General features: G+C 32.3%; 2 protein-coding genes across 2 annotated transcripts in view; one reads left to right on the top strand and one right to left on the bottom strand.

The window, feature by feature from the left end:
• LOC118182178 (potassium voltage-gated channel protein eag-like) overlaps window positions 1-17198 on the bottom strand; it is a 569898-nt gene that overhangs the window by 389859 nt on the left and 162841 nt on the right. The gene's annotated exons all lie outside the window — the stretch shown is intronic.
• LOC118182177 (uncharacterized) overlaps window positions 897-17198 on the top strand; it is a 314256-nt gene continuing 297954 nt past the window's right edge. The window contains exon 1 of the mRNA XM_035351500.2: window positions 897-1007. The gene's annotated coding sequence lies outside the window, so the exon portion shown is untranslated. The remainder of the gene's footprint in view (window positions 1008-17198) is intronic.

Here is a 17198-nt window from a genome sequence, read left to right as displayed (position 1 = left end):
CTTACTGCACCTGCGAGTTTGAAATTATGGCGCAGAAACGGCTGTTTCGTACTACCAAACCATTGATAAAATGTGGTGACGTTTCTTAGTTAATGCTTTAATATATGTTGTATGTCATATCAAGATATAATATATGCTATAATATATGATGTGTGTTACTTCAAGGAAATTTCTAACAAGATCTTACCGAGCATTTAAATTGTATTCATAATGTAAAACTATTGAAGTACTAGTATTGCATTTTACTAACACTATAACTAATATCTTGTGAAAATCCAAAGCACTGATATTTTTGCAAAGTAATCTATGCTAAACTAAAAGTATAGCAGACTCTGAGGAAATATGACACGGCCTGTTAAAGTCCTTAAGGTTACAAATCTTATTAACATTTATCAGCAGTCGTTTGCAGACAACTAAGTCTAGATTATATGGCACGAAAATTAAATCATTGTTTCAACTAGTGACAATACATTGGTTCCGTAAATTATCCCATTGGCCTAACACGCTTCGTATTAACTTCCAATGTTGCACAGCATTTTTACAGTTCAAGAATAAAAGCCATTTAGTTTCTAATTTTGGATTGAATTAATTTACACAAGCTTCATTAATGTTTTTGTAATATTTATTTTATTTATTATGAATCGATCAGTAATCAGCTTAACGTTTAAAGCTTAAAGAGAGAAAATTATCAACTTTTGACTTATCTTTAAATTTTATGACATTAGCATATAAAGAGAGCTGAAAAATACACTTTTTGGTTAGTTTTTAGAATCTCTTAAAAGATTTCAAGAAATGATTTGAGTTTCCATATATGCCAAGGTGTATCGCTTTTCAAATGAAAGCATTGATATAATTCCTTTGTTTATTTATTACAGATACTCAACATACATCAGTGGCCAAGTCACTAGCTCGACGAAATTCTGGTAACTACGCCCAAGTTGAATTTCCTGCAAAGAAACGAGTTAACAACAGGATTGAATTCATATTTTTCTTTTTCTCTAATGAAAGTAAGCTCCATTTTCTCTTTGAAAGCCTGCTAGGATCACATTACCATCTTAGCATCTCATACAAAGCAGGCTTTGGGTTCTATACCATATTATCAAAAATCTCTAAACCAAAAGCGTGTCATTTAGAGTTATTTCTCACCCAGAACTCAGAGACTATACTTGAACTAGTCGAAATATAAAATTAAAAATTACGTTAATAAATCGAAGTAATTATACTTTGACAGCTAAATTAAGATATTCCCTTCAGTTATAAACTTGGAAGGTTATATTGAACTTTAGAAAAAAATCAAAGTAGTGTTTAATTCCTAAACTAAATATTATTTTAATAATTCCATTAAATATTGGAGGATAAGTACCTGAAAACTGGGGGATGAAATTTCGGAAAAACTAATTTAAGTAGCTATTTCTAAACACTTTGTAATGAATTAATGCATTAATTATGAAAATGGCAAAGGTCAAATAAAAGCTAATTTTATTTCATTTTCATACAATGATTATATAAATTAGTGATCACACGTTTTACATCAAGTAACGAGTAGTTAGTTGTCTATACAAATTTTCTTCCTTATTTGATTTCAAACTAGACGCTGACGTAAGGAATGCAATTAGAAATTATTAAAGTTTAAGTCACTGATGTTCACTTTTTATTATTAAATATGACAAAAATTTAAATCATTGCCATTCACCTTATAGCACAGCTTTCCAGCTTGTGACATACTTATCCCTGGGAGATTGACGATTTAGTTAGCGGTATTCGAAAAATGTATCAGTAATGGTGGAAAGCAACAAAATGTTATAATAAATGCCGATAAAAAGCAAAATATTTAAAATGCTTATATTTTTAATTGAACAAAAGGGAAAGTAATTGCGAGAATACCCGACGTACCCTTTTCGAGTGGGGTTCTCTGTACGTTATTTATTACCAGCCAGCACAGCCTTCTACGGAATTCGCTAATACTAATGAAGAAAAAAAAACATACAAACGTTGATAGTTCCTTTCAGTGAAGATTCTAAATATTTGTTTGAATAAGAATGCTTTCGAAAAATTAACAGTATTCGCTTCTCAAATAATACAAATTCTAGAAGAATGAAGAAGTATATAGCTGATGATATTGATTTAGCAGTAACTGAGTTTTACTTCATTATGGTAAAGCACTAGAGGGCCATCTGCCTAAGAGGAGGGATGGATGCCTTCGTGGAGGACCTTCTAAGGGAAACTGGCTCGTATACACCTTACACATGGAGGAAAACCACGAAAACGCCCATGCAGCCAGCTCGTTCGCGGGATTCGAACCTTGGGCCGAATTACCAGTGTTCAGTAACTTTACGCTCGGCCACTGGTGTATCCAGCAGTAACTGAGAACAGTACTGATAATTATTTTTTTCTTTGCCCAGGTTAATAACAGCACCAATGTGTTAAGCATTTCGATCTGATCTTTTTATTGCTAAATATAAAAAAGGGTAAAAAACTCAGGATAAATCTCTTACTCTGCTATTCTGTCACAATAAGATGAAGAAAGGCAGGAAATATTTAACGTCTTTTAATTATTATTATTGTGAAAAGAACACTGATTGAACCGACTGTTATGTGTTTGTACGGATGAAGAAAAGCCCATGGCAGAATGTTACAGTTTTGTGTGGGAGCACTTAAAGAATTCTAACGCCATATAAATTGGGTCTATTGCTGCGTTCTTGTAGACAAAGCCTAGAAAGAAACTCAATTTAGGCTTACAAAAAGTTCTTTAAATGTTTATAAAGTGCCTGGCAAAATTTATTCTGAAGCCAGAAATTTAGACTTAAGGGAACCATGCATTAAGAAGAGAAATCGGATCGAGACATTTCACTACTTCTTATCTTACTACTCGAGACACTTCATTACTTCTTATCTTTAACTTAAAGAGGACAAGAAAGAGAATACAAAATACCCAAGATTCATTCAAAGATTACTTTCCTAATTAAGAATGTCAAGTGAATTTTAAATCCTTTCAATGAAGATTTCTTTGAACCAGCCTCAAAATTATCAGATCAATTATATTAAAAAGAACAAGATTCTGAGCTTTGGACTGATTCCTCCAAAGCCATATTTATGAAAAGCATTTGCATTTTCCTAAAAAATATACTTTATTCTCTTATATAATTTTATAAAAGTGTCCTTAACCCTTTGAGGCACAAAGTGTTCAGTTTGGACACACCTAAAAATTTCCTTCTCTACGCACAGAAATTTGTTACTCTTAACCTTCTTTATTTATAGTAGATGGCAGCTCAACACAAACCAGTCCATATATTTTATCCATGTTTAGTTTTTTAAGACTCTCATTTTTCAAAGAAATCTTCCAGATTTTTTTAGGGTCTAAAAGGAATTGTTTGTAAAGAAATTTCTATGTTATTTTGTGGCTGCATGCTAATCTCATTGTTCTATATTAGTTTTAAATTTTTACCTTGAAATCTTGTCTAAAATCAAACGGCAAACCCTAGGTGTGCCCAGACCGGGCTCACCGATAATCTAGGACAACTGAGAGTCTGTATTCTTTGTTTCTCCGCATCTCATCGGTCAGTTCATTGACAACAATGCTCGTTTCAGCACTCGTTTTATGCTCTATTCAATCAGTGTGCCACATTGGGCACACCCACAGAATTAAAACGATAAGTGCTATCTTCGCAAAATTTTACTTGTGTACTCTTCTAGGCCTAATTAGACTGCCTACCTTTTTCTTTTTAGCAAAACTCCGACTTTAAAAGGTGACTTTAAAAGGACTTTAAAATGATACAACTAAAACTTACTTAAAATTAGAAATTACTTACAGGCAAATGTTTCAACTAAAGTTCTCTGTAATATATTATTGTATATCAAACATATAAAACATTTGATAGTTCTTCCACAGGGTAACTTTAGCATATTTTAAATGCTACATATGTTACCGTGAAAGACCGAAATTGGAGAATGTCGACTTTCACCGGAGAATGTCAACATTCACCAAATACATCGGTGAAAGATCGAATAATGCACTACATTCTTGTATATTCGCACCCTCACCGGTGTATGTCGACAATCACAGATATGCTCTGGTGAAAGTCGAAAAGAGAGGTTATAAAGTGCCATAATAGTTTAAGTTGTTGCAGTAAATAAGATTTTAATCACATAATTTAGTAAGTTTTTTATTACTGTTATTTTATTTTCTCATTTAGAACGTACTGTATAATTAAGTAAGTTTTTAACTTCTATTATTTTCCTTTCTCATTTTGAATGTATTGTGTGTTTTAGGTTCTCATGTTCTTAAGTTCTTATTTCAAGTCTCAAGTGCGTTTATTCGCGACTGAATTACGGAGAAGAAAATATAATATTGTAATATGTTCAACATTCACCATTAGTACATGGTGAATGTCGACATTCACCGGTGTAAGTCAGAAACAAGAGTATTTGGAAAATATTTCGGACATACACCAAGAGACTATGTGAATGTTGACATTCACCGGTGAAAGTCGACATTCTCCAGATTTCGATGTTTCACCGTAACATATACACAACTGCGAAAAAGCCTATTATAAGAAAATTGAGTTTTAATGCAAATACTTCAGTATACAACTTTCAAATAATAAAGTGCATAGTATATTTATTCTCAACATGATATATTAAAATAGTATAAATCCTAATAAATTGCATAAGTTTTTGTTAGTATGAAACACATTAAATTTACCATATTATATGCAATACCATGACAGAATGATAGCCGTATATTAAAATACGTGTAGCATATTTGCACAAATAATTTATTTTTATATAACCACTTCTGTTAAATACTTTCAAGCATTTAAGCATATGATATGTATTATCAAATGCTTAAATGATTGAAATGCTGTATTATATTATATAATAGTATTATAGATAGATATTATTTAACATAGGTGAAAAAAACGTTTTACGACTTACTTGAAATTGTACACTAAACTGCTAAAATTTAGTAGTAACAGTAAATTAACAGTCAAAATAAGGACAGAGGTTTTTGTAGAAATATATGGCTGGCCTAGCCAATGGAAGAAAATATTTTACAAGCGCATTTATAATGAAGGGGGAAAATGCTCAGTTACTTACTGCACCAATCAGGTTCTCAAATAAAAGGATTAAAGTGTCTGCAAAGTACTCTTCTGAAAATATTAAAATGCAGATGAAATAGGTCTTTAGTACTATACATTACGCCAAAATACATATTTACTTAAAATTGAATGTTTAAAAGGATGTAAAATATCGATTGTGTAATTGTTTATGTATATCAATAGGTATGGGGGGAAATAAAGAAAAGGAAGAAGAAAGGATAAATAAATATAGAAAAACTATTAGTAAAGGCTCGATGACCTAAAAGGAGTTAAGAGTTTACAAATAACCTGTAGTTATAATTAATGTCAGTAATTTTCTAAGTTTTAATTAATGGCTTTTAACCCTTTGAGGGCCGGTGGTGGCGCCCTGAAACCACCGATTTTCGAAATTTTTCCCGCTCTTGTTTCCAAACTGTTTGAGTGAAAACCGATTGATTACTTATCTTTTACCTCTAAATAACGCAAAATTACTGCAGAACTATACATTTTTTAGGTCTTAATATTTTAAATCGGATGCTTTTTAAAATTCATTTTCAGTGAGAAAAAATAACTTCCTTTTATTTATATTAATAACTTAAAATTTAAAAATTTTTATCGCACATCATTATTTCTATCATAAACAATAAAAATACAGCAATAATTAAACTGCATATATAAACAACCTGTGTATATTTATGGTATTTCCTTTGTGGTTTCAGGCGCGACCACTGCCCCACTAGAGCATTGCGTTACAATGCTCACATTCCCCTAGAGGCTCTGTGGTCGCGCCCTGAAACCACTGCTCTTTATAGAAATGTTTGCTGCTTTGAAATAGAAGTGTTTATTTTCATCCGGATATAGATAAGGGGTTTTCAAATCACAGAGTTATTGTATTACCAAACAATACATGCACCTGCCCCCATAAAATATTTTTCGTTTCCACACATTTTTCTCTGCTTTCAACATGCTTGCTCTCTATGCTAGTACTGTGATTTTCTAAATTATTTTGTGTGGTTCCAAAAAATTACAAATATATTTTTGAATAATTAAAAATAGAAATTGCGCAAAAAATTAATTAAATTTAAAATATTTTCCCAATATTTTATTTTCTACTGTTGAGATTCAAAATGTCTCGCAAAGGGTTAGAAATAGCTGATGCATTAGCGTTACTTGAAGAATTACCTTCGGATCCAGAATCAGTGGTCTCTCAGGATGAAAGTGAAGGAGAATGAAATACTCCTTTACTCCCATTCCCTCCTGCTTATGGAAATATAGAAGATGACCGTGATGATCAGTCAGAAAATGATGATATAAATTTACCAGGTCCTTCCAGAATCGCAGATGTAACATGGAATAAAATGCAGAATGTCGTGAAATCGTGTTGGCTTGTGCATGTACCAAAAAGATAAAACATGCTTTGAACAGTTCCATAAAAAATAACTTAATTCTTTGATATTAAAAAATTACTGAGCTTTTTAATATTCTATTGAGTTTTTTTTTTTTTTTTTTTTTTTTCTATTTATCCCAATTTCCTTATTATGTACGTTCTTATGTTTTCACTGCTGCAGAAAAATTACATAAATTATAATTTTTTTCTGATGATATACTTTGTAAAATAAAGTAAAAAATTTATATTTGATGCAATTTTTAAATGCAGTTTTTTTTTTTTTTTTTTTTTTTTTTTTTTTATTCGCAAATTTCGTCATTCATTGGAAATGTGTACGGAAAAAGGTAAGTTGTTTTTTCCTGCTAACTCAGTAAGTTTCAAAGTCCTAGACGTGCGCTGGTTTCGCAGCGAAACCATCACCCACAGATTAATGGGCGGAAGTAGATTTTTTTAAATTCATATATTATTTGTCTCTAGGATCATAATATTCGTTTTCCAGTGTTTTTAGTTAAAAAAAAAATTTTAAATAATATAGCGCGCGTCAAAGGGTTAAAATAGAATGACAAACTGAAATATGTCTTTCTTCTTACTCACAACTACATATCTCATAACGACTTTGTTAGGCATATTAAAATTGCATATTTACTATCAGATATCATAGCCCAAATTCAGACTTGAGATTCATGGTTTATGAGAGCGATCGAAGACATGATTAATGTAAATTCGTTTTATATAATATTTTTAAATAGTATAACTAACTGAAGAATGATATCTTTCTTCTTACTGACTACTACACAGTACATAACGTAAATGTCTTTTCAAGCACATTGAAATTGTATATTTACCAGCATATACCACAGCTCTCATTCAGCCATATTATATATGATGGTTTAGAGCCGTTATATTGATGTAAGATGGGTATTAGAGTCCTAAATAATATGGAGGGTATATTATTATTATCCTAAATAACATGGAGGATATTAACGAAAAATTTCAAATTGCGGTACTGTTGACAGAAGAAGCTATCTTCCAGTCGCTTATAGAAATAAATCCAAAAGCATGATACGATGAACTTTTTTAAGAGGGTCATAATGAAATCGTTGAATTACCTGTAAATGAGGTGTATGAGATTCCGTCCGAGTATTATGATTAGGGGTAATCCGAGCATTATGATTAGGGGTAATAATAATGAAATAAATTTTAGAAACATTTTTAGAAGCTTTTGGAAAAAAATTTTGAAAACGAAGTTTTTTTTTTAAAGTTAAACATTTAGACAATCGCTTTTAGAGATAACAAATTACTTTTAAAAACTGTTGAAAAATGAATTTTTAAGTAACACTTTGGCAGTATTTCACTAGTGACGATTTTTTCCCAATTAAAATGCTCTGAAAGTATGTTTTTATTTTTCTATTCTATTTGTATTAATGTTATCTCCTTTGTTTATCTAATTTAGCGTCACATAAAGAACATGTAATGTCTATCGCATGTTCAGGGCTTTTTTGAGTACAGGCAGAAGAACATAAGATGCAAGTATTTTTTGTGAACGTATTGTACTCTAACATATCCATTATCAAATTCATAGAACTCAATTTCCCTACGAATGAAAATGACTGCTAAACTATTTCTAGTACAATATTAGCCCATCTTTATGTATTATTTGCGTAGACGGACAATAACAAATTTCAAATTACCTTAAATGATTAATTTTAGGAAAGAGGTTAGTAAACAAACCAATTTCTTCAGTAAAAGTAGATGCTTGCAAGCAGCAATTGGGTTTAATAGGAGTTGTGATGACTTACTGTAAACTGTTTTTTCTCAGTTCAACGTTTAACTATAAAATAAGTTATTTTGCATAAAATTCTCTTCACTGCATTTTTCGAACATCCTTGATGAAATTTATCTTCAGATTACAATGGTTCGTTAAAAAAAAGGAAGCGTTCTTATTAGCTGTTTACTCTGGCTTGAAATGTGATTTAACCCGATAGAACTTAGGAACCACTCTTTAACTACAGTTATACTGTTATGCTCGCTTCTTATTTTCTTCCTTCTAGCAGTTTACTTTAATGATTAATCCAAACGACGTCTTTGAGCTATTTCAAGGCAAAATTTGAATTGCAAATTTTGCTCAGTGTTTTCCAGCACTATCACGATTAGAATCACGAATGCTACTGCCTGTGTTTTCCATTGAAAATATTTGATGTGGTGAGATTTCTATCTGCATTGTACTCTACACCACTTTTCGAAACTAAGAGCCTTACGTGATTGCTTAACACAATGCCATGAAACTACAGACCTTCTGTTATATGTTTTCGTATAAATCCCTTTAAGGAAATTTACTAAATAAAACTTTTGGATAGGTTTATTTTGATATTCAAGTTACTCCCTTTTCTATTTGTTCACCTATTTTTATATTTTTCCTTAGAATTTTTAATTTACAGATATTATTCAGATTGTAATGGGAGTTTAATGATTAATTAATTCAATTCTTTCTGCAAGTCAATAGTGCAGCACAATCTATTTTTATTTTTATTTTGTTTTTAACGATTCAACCATGGTGGTTAAACTTGAAATTGCAGTACAAAACTTCACTATGCACACAAAATGTATTTTGATCTATTCAGATAGAATTACGTAGTAAAATAGCAGTGAAGTATTTAAGGATTTATGTAAAAACAGAATAAAATTGATATGAGTCCCCCATTATTATTGGTTGACTGTATATTATCACCAAATGTAACTGCACTAGCTAATTTCTTTTTATAAATTTATCTTAGTTGTTCTGCTCATAAGAAGAGGCTCCCACAAGAAAGTTACTTTTAATCCGGTTGGCTAAGTTCCCATATCCTTAATTTATTTGAAAGGAAAACTTTGATGGTATAGGCCAAGTGCCTTTAGGTCTTGAATTTTAAAAAGCATCTGTAAAGGGAAAGTATTCATCACTATGATACATGTATTGCAGTTTCTGGTAGTTCATTTGAACCAATTTGTATAACTCCCAAACATGATTTCTTATCAATATCCATGATTAAAATGGAGTTGTTTCCCATGGTCTTCTTACTTATTGTGCTTCTACGTTCATATTTCGCATTCCATCATACACTGTGATACAGAATTTGTTACTTAGTAATGTTATATCATGCCTTAAAATTGCGAACATAATTCTGTTAGTCCCTGATGGGTTTAGTTTACTCGATTAGGGCAAAGCACTAGACAGTAATCTGCCTAAGAGGAGGGATGCTTTCATGGAGAACTTTCTAAAGAAAACTGGCTCGTATCTACGTTTTAGATGGGGGTAACCACTAAACACCATGCAGCCAGCCCTTTTTGCCTCGAATCGAGCTACCAGCGTTTAGCGATTTCACCGCTGGTGGACTCTAGACCCTGTTAGATCACACGTACAATCGAAGATTAAAAAATATATATTCAAATTATTTCCATTAAATGAATGCTATGTTTAAGATACTATTCGTAATTTAGTTTTAAAATTATTGCAATAATTCGCTTCTATAAAATAATCACTGAACTTTAGATTGCTTAATTTACTGCAAATGTTACCATATAGCGCGTATTATAAATAATCACTTGATATATCAATCATTCCACCTTAGGAACATATGAATAGATACTTATTTGATTTTTCCTTTCTTTGTATTAAAATTATTATTTTTGTTAATCAAGAAAATCATCTATTATTCTGCAGTTTAGAAGTCATAAGCCCAGAAAATTGTCTCCCCACTCATTAAAAGGGGCAGTAATAATTACTAGTTAAAATGTAAAACGGTAAAGGAGTTCATAGGAAATAAATTGCTAATGTATTTAACATTCTATTAAAATTGCAAACCACATCCCATATTTCACATGTTTACCATGCACACTCTAATATTTACATTAAAAAATACCGGCATCTTAATGCTGAACATCTGTTTGTTAATCAATTAAGATTTATTTCAATAACAATTAACTGTTCTGCTACAAACTTTAAATATGGCAATACTGAAAAATACCGAAAGAAATTCATTTCAGCAAGTAAGTCTCCACCAAAGAAAATTTCCCTCCTCCATTTTCCAACATACAATCATAAACCGTTCACTCTGTTTTACAAATAAGCCACATTTGGTCTGAACTACTTGTATTCAGCGACATTACCGCTCGGCCACGCCGGTGGGCCCGAGAAATAAGAGAGCAGGACGTAAAAGAAAAAAAAAATCGAAATATATTCAAGTTGTGACCATTTAACTGAAATTTATTATGTTACACATGGGGCCCATCGAATCATATTTGAAAATCCTCTTCCACCCATGGAATAATTTTCAAAAATTCGTGGTGTGCCTCAGGTTTCTGAAGCTACAGATATGCCAATTAAAAGATCCTCATCACTTTCAACGGATGTATCGTAAAGTAACCCGAGAAGTATGTAAATGCATGTTAAATGAAATCGGTCATGTATAAGCTCTTTCGCGGCCAAAAAACGCTATTATTGCAAGAAAAAGGCGTTTGCATTGCTAAATGGTTCCAGTTTGTTTCTGTGCAACCTAACCCTTCCAAAAGTTTATACGCATTAATTGAATCATCCTTTATGTTGCATATTTGTTTAATCTCATTTAAAATCCGCAAGGCAGTTTTGCATGCTTTTCCGAAATGACCTATCATTTCTTTATCCAGCCTAAGGTTGCATGACATAGAGACTGATTAGCCGGTACTGTACTTTACACATATAGCGGATATAAGTTATCAAAGGAAAATGCAAAAATAAAAACAAACGTTGTTGCACTCCAATTGCTTTAAAATCTGCTGTTTTATTCTGAAGTAAGTTGTAGGGTTTATATTTATTTTAACTAACATTTATTTTAAGCTATCTTTCCTGTCAAGCCTTACTTTCCCCTGGAATTGCCAATGCGAGAGTGTGTAAATTTTAGTAGAACGCGCAAAGTATTCAAATTTTAAGCAGAAGTAATTTGAGTTAAATAGAAGGGAAACGAGTTCGAAAGTGTGCTTTCTTGCTTCACGAGCGTGAAGGTTGCTAGGTAGAAATTTAGGAACCGAGCGTTTCGGCCTGTGAGCCTACTTCGGCAGTTAGTTGAATCTTTCAACTTCTTATTCAGAAAGTTTACTGAAATCTCAGCTGTATCTTAGAACGCGGTTAAGTTAGTCACGTTTTTAGAGCCTCGTAGGTAGTGACTTGTTATTTATTCATTTTTAGTTCTACTTTTCGATTTTTATTTAATCGCCGGGTCGGCGTAGTTTGTGAGCGTCAAGTGAACGCATCTGTAACTTCTAAAGCGGAATAAAAAGGGAGTTAAACCCTTCTCAAGAGTTTGTGTAATTCCAGTTCATAGCAGTCACTACTATTGTTGCGGGCAAGTTGGGGCCACGCAACACCACAAAGTATACAGTAAATATGCGAAAGCACTAAAATGTGATGTTAACTTTTGTTTATTAGTGAGTTGCGTTATTTGGTTATGGTAAAGCCCACCAAAGGTGTCATGTTAGCTTTCTACTCCCTCCGTATTCATGTTATCCATTGCAAAAACTACGAAAACACTCATTTAGTTAGCCCATTTGCCGAAATCTGAAACCCGATAGAACTAGTTCACCGGTGTTATCCACTCGGCGACTAGAGTAGACCATAAAGCAACGAATGATTAAAGTTAGAATGAAAATGTGGAAAGAAAACAAGTACAAAGGTGCAAATGTCCAAACAATATACCTCCAAGTAGTTACTTACATCAATAAATGGTTAAACTAAGAACAGCTGTTACTTACACGAAAAACTACTCATTAATGAAAAATGTCAGTGATATAAGTAAAACTCATCATTTCTGTACAGCTATATGTCCCTCAATGCACAGGCTATTAGTAATTTTCCCCTCTCAAAATGAGTGTAAATAATTAATTTATAATATGTAAATCTTATGTAAATCAGATTCTACTTTTAAGGATTTTTTCTCTCCGCTCTCTTTTTTTTTTATTTAAAAGCTGTTTAAAATTAGGCTTAACGCTGATATAAACTTGGATTTAAACAAAAATTCATTTTTAACTGAAGTTCTAAACACGAGTTGTGTATTTGAATGATGTACTGATTTTTGAATAAATTTATAAGATATATCATTGAAATATTCTGAGTTTAAATGATACATTATTGCAGAAACAGATTTTTTTTGTTCTCATATTTACCCACGAATAAAAGAATTTTAAGTAAAATCCATAATATGAAATTATCATATGCAAAATACTATCTACTAAAAACAAAAAGTCTGGAACAGTACTACATTTGCACGGACAATTAATTCCTAGAAGTGATAAAGTCCCTCTAATAATAGGGAATAAAGTTAGAGTTATTAAAACCTTCACTGAGGTACATTAATAAATACCTCAAGAAAATCGCTTTACTTTTCAGAAAGAGGAAACGATATTCGGAGAACGTTTGACAGAAAACCTTTATCAGATTTAAGAACCTGAATCTTTCAGTTCTGTATCTGAAATAAAAGCAAAGAATACTTTAAAGCGGTAGATAATGTTTACAAAAACAGGGTCATTGAAGTGAAAAACTGCCTAAAATACAGATCAGCAGAGTCAGATAATTTAACAAAATGGATTCGAAAAGATTTTAAAATGCGATTTTACTTCTCTGAGAATTCTATCATTTCTGGTAGAAAACTGTAAAACTGTCAGGAAATGCTTAAAATTCAAAGTCGTACTTTTAACTTGATTCGCCGTTAAGTTAATTTTCTTGCTTTATTGATGCAGTAATATTTCCGTAATATATAATACTGCGATAATATTTTTCAAGATTCTTTTATCCGATTTATTTTATAACATTGTTTTATGTGAAGTAAAGAAATTATTATGTTTCTTTTTAAAGCATTGCATTTGTGGGTATAGAATTATTATAAATATTATATTAAATATTTCAATTTGTAAAATTCTGAAAACATCTACATTTCACTATTACAAAATATAAATCTTAGCATATGAAAATTTTTTTGAATAAAAACAATTATTGCTATGTTATTTAAATTTTACTCTTTGAAATTTAATTAAATTAGCAAAAATTAGAAACAACGAAAATTTTATAAGGAAATACAATTCTACGTTTTATGAAGAAAAATTAATCTGAAAAGAGGAAGTTATTAATCTAATATAAACAGAGTTTAATTTAGGAAACTGACTCTTTATTTTTAATGTATATTTCAAAATTTCAGTGATTGTGTAATGTTATAGAAATGTTTTTGATACTATTTAGTATGAATAAGTGTTCGATGTCAATTCGGTTGGGAAGATAATATTTAGTGCTATATTAGTTTTTACTATCGTTATAGATGCGAAGTATTTACTCTTATTCTCTACAGAATATTCAGTTACATAGTATTTTAAAACTACGTTTTAACCAAGTTGAACGTCTGAATAATGAATTTTTATTTATTAAATTTAAATGTAATAGTATTTTTTACTTTTAACATTGACATAGTTACTATATACTTTACAAGCATTACTCTGCTTAAATACTTTGTCAAAACAAACACTATGTTAGGTTTTTAAAACAAAATTAGCATCAGCTTCATTTTAATCGTTTACTTTTCATCATTTTCTGCTCAAATGCATTCTATATGTATATATATATATATACATGAATGTCATAGGCTTATATATATAATGCATATATATATATATATATATATATATATATGCATTATATATATAAGCCTATGACATTCATTGCTTATGACATAAAATTTACTTTTGCTTTGCTTCAATATTTAATAGCATTTAAATTCATTAGAAGTATCATCACTTACACGATATGTAAGAGGACGAAGACGCGAAGTTATAAAGAAATACCTCTCTATTTGTAAAGAAATAATTTTCTCATTTCTGTAAAGGGAAAAAGGTAAAAGAATTGGAAATTATCCAAAAAGCTCTTCAAATGCTATCCCTCCCTCCAGATTCTAAAGCCATGGAAATTTCTGCGCCAAAAATGCTATCGAACGTGCCGAGTCTCCTTTCTTCCAATGAGTATCATATTTTTTGTATTCTGTTGTTGACGTAGTTAAAAATAAAACATATATAAAAGCTTCCACTCTGAGTAGAAAAGATAAACATTGCTTTTTTGTATCTACGACTCAGGAATGCAGGATGTTCTCCTGTTGCTGAATAGCCATTCATCGTACTTGCCTGAAGCATTTTATATGTCTTTTTCTGTAGTAAACCCGAAAGAATTCTAATAAATTAAATGTATTATTATTAACTATCTCAGTTTATAAATTTTAGCAATGTTGTTTGCCTACTAATATCAATAAAGATATGTATTAATTGTATTACAAGACGTTTCTGGAGTAAAATAGAACTGTTATTTATTATGCGTTCGAAATTCATTAAACTGACTTTGAAAAATATCATAGTATAAATTCAGTTTTGAATCTAACACTTTGTGACACAAAATAACATCTGAAATATAGGTTTCCTTGGAATAAGTACAACTTCCATTTGAGATGTGCTAGCAATATTCAACTAAATTTTACGATATTTCACAACGATATTTATTTCGGTAATCAGAAATATTGACATAATAGAGAGAAATCCTTATATTTAAGAAGATAGTAGTCGCGAGAATTCACTTAAAAGATCGAAATATAACTTAATCTTCAGTTTTAGTTATTTGCATAAAGTAGTGTTTTATCTAAAGAAATACAGGCGTAGCAAATAAAACTTGTCCACGAACTAGCAAACGTTTCCCAGTCATGACAACAAGATCTCAATCACAGTTCTGCATATACATTTACTCTTAAAGGAAGGTATTAGATATCTAGGCTGTACGAGACACTAGAATTTTACCTTCGGTCGTATTGGTGTAGACCCACCGCACTAGCTGTTACACTGCGCCCCAATTTTAATGAAGGACGAGGAATGATCCGAGGGTTACCAATCTCGCCACTCATTCGCTAATCCAACCATCCGTGATCACATTCGGCTTGCAGTCTATTTTGAGTTTTTCCGTGCTACACACACACTATACACTTTCAAATACCTATGCCTTCTCCGTGATCACACCCTAGCGCAACGATACAGTAGCCAGTGCATTAATGACTGCACCTATCAAGGAGACTTTCGACTGTCTAAAACTACTATATCAAATGCCATACAACATTAGAGGGTAAAATCGTATATGGCCTCCCATACGAAGTACGTTAGATAGCTTTCTAAATATTCTATTTCATTCTAGAATGGATTCGTCCCGGTCTTCCCGAGAATGTTCTCGAGGGCAGGTCAGAAGCTATAAATACCTGGCTGTACGCGGAGTAGCAGTTTATCGTGAAGTGGATCTTGAACGTGCTGAGTTCATTCATTAGTAGTGCTTTGAGTTCAGAGATAAGCTTGAAAGCGATCAACCGAGTTGGGAGCTGTACTTTAGTACTTTGCCGTGACGCTGTCTTCACCGTTATAGCCTGATAGCCTGAAGGCTGTGTTGAGGAATGTTTCCGCTTGTTTATCGTAGTTTTTTAACGACTGTAACGCGTATTTTGAACTGTCCTGTGTAATACTGACGAATAAATTATGTTTTGATTCTTCATCAAGTGTTGTCATCAATCCCCTAGTCCACAACCCCTAAAATGCAACAACTGGTGTCAAAAGTGGGATTTGCGAGTAAATGCCAGTGACCAGCCTGTAGGAAAAAGCCATGTCCATGAAAGCTTTGATGGAGTTGTTAGCCAAGATAAAAGTTAGGTAAGAGGAGATGAAGCCTGAGATCGAGAGCAAAATGAAATCGGGTCAAGAAGAAATAAAAGCCGTACAAGAAAAGCTGAAAGAGAAACTCCAACTGATGAAAGTGGCGCAAAACAAGAATAAAAGCGATATCGTGGAGCTCAGAAAGAAACTGGAGCCAAAATAGCAGATTTGGAAGAAAGATTTAAAAAAAAAATTGAGTAAGTTCCGGAAAGAAGTAGATGTTTTGAAGGAAAACCCGACTGAACCCGAGAACGAACCTGAAGATTTTAGGATTCTCTCAGTCTCTTCTACGGTAATTAAACCATGCTCATACGATGGAAAATCATCATGGAGTGTACACAAGAACAAGTTTTCGATCATGGAGGAAACTAACAAGGGAAACTCCCACATGAAGGCCTCGCAGTTTGCTGCATCACTCCCAGGCCATGCTGCTGACATCTTAGGAGTCATATCAGAACCCCAGATTCCAAACTTCAACTCCACCTGAAATGCGCTGGAACTGAGATTCAGGGCGAAATGCGTAAAATGCTATAGCCGCCTGCAGCTGTAAAATTGCCAACATATAATCACAGAAAGCCTTCTACAACTGGCAACCGACGTTGAAAGGTTGGCTCATAAAGCATATCCGAACTGTCCACTTGATGTCCGCAAAACTCTGGCCTTGATGCATTTCGTCGATGCAGTTATGGTTGTGGAAACTCGGAAGGCTCTCAGATTGGCGGATTTGAAAGACCTAAAATCCGCCTTGGGCTGCGACATAAGGTTCGAGTCGGCTCAACAAGTGACTCTAAAATATCGCCATCCTATTAGAGCGGTTCAAATAAAAGACCCAATATTTTATGTCAAAAAACTGAGAGAAGAAATAAGAGAGATTCGGGAGGGGTTAAGAAGGCCAAATAAAAGCACCACTGAAAAGAAAACAATCAAGTGCTGGAATTGCGGACTGGAAGTACATCTCCGTGAACCAAGACCGGGAGAGAGCTCTCTTGAAAGTTCTATATATCTCT

The sequence above is a fragment of the Stegodyphus dumicola genome, chromosome X1 (genome assembly GCF_044657685.1).
Source record: "Stegodyphus dumicola isolate Sdum_Otavi_A_Nest chromosome X1, ASM4465768v1".
NCBI classification, from domain to species: Eukaryota; Metazoa; Arthropoda; class Arachnida; order Araneae; family Eresidae; genus Stegodyphus; species Stegodyphus dumicola.
This window is presented reverse-complemented; position numbering and strand designations above follow the sequence as displayed.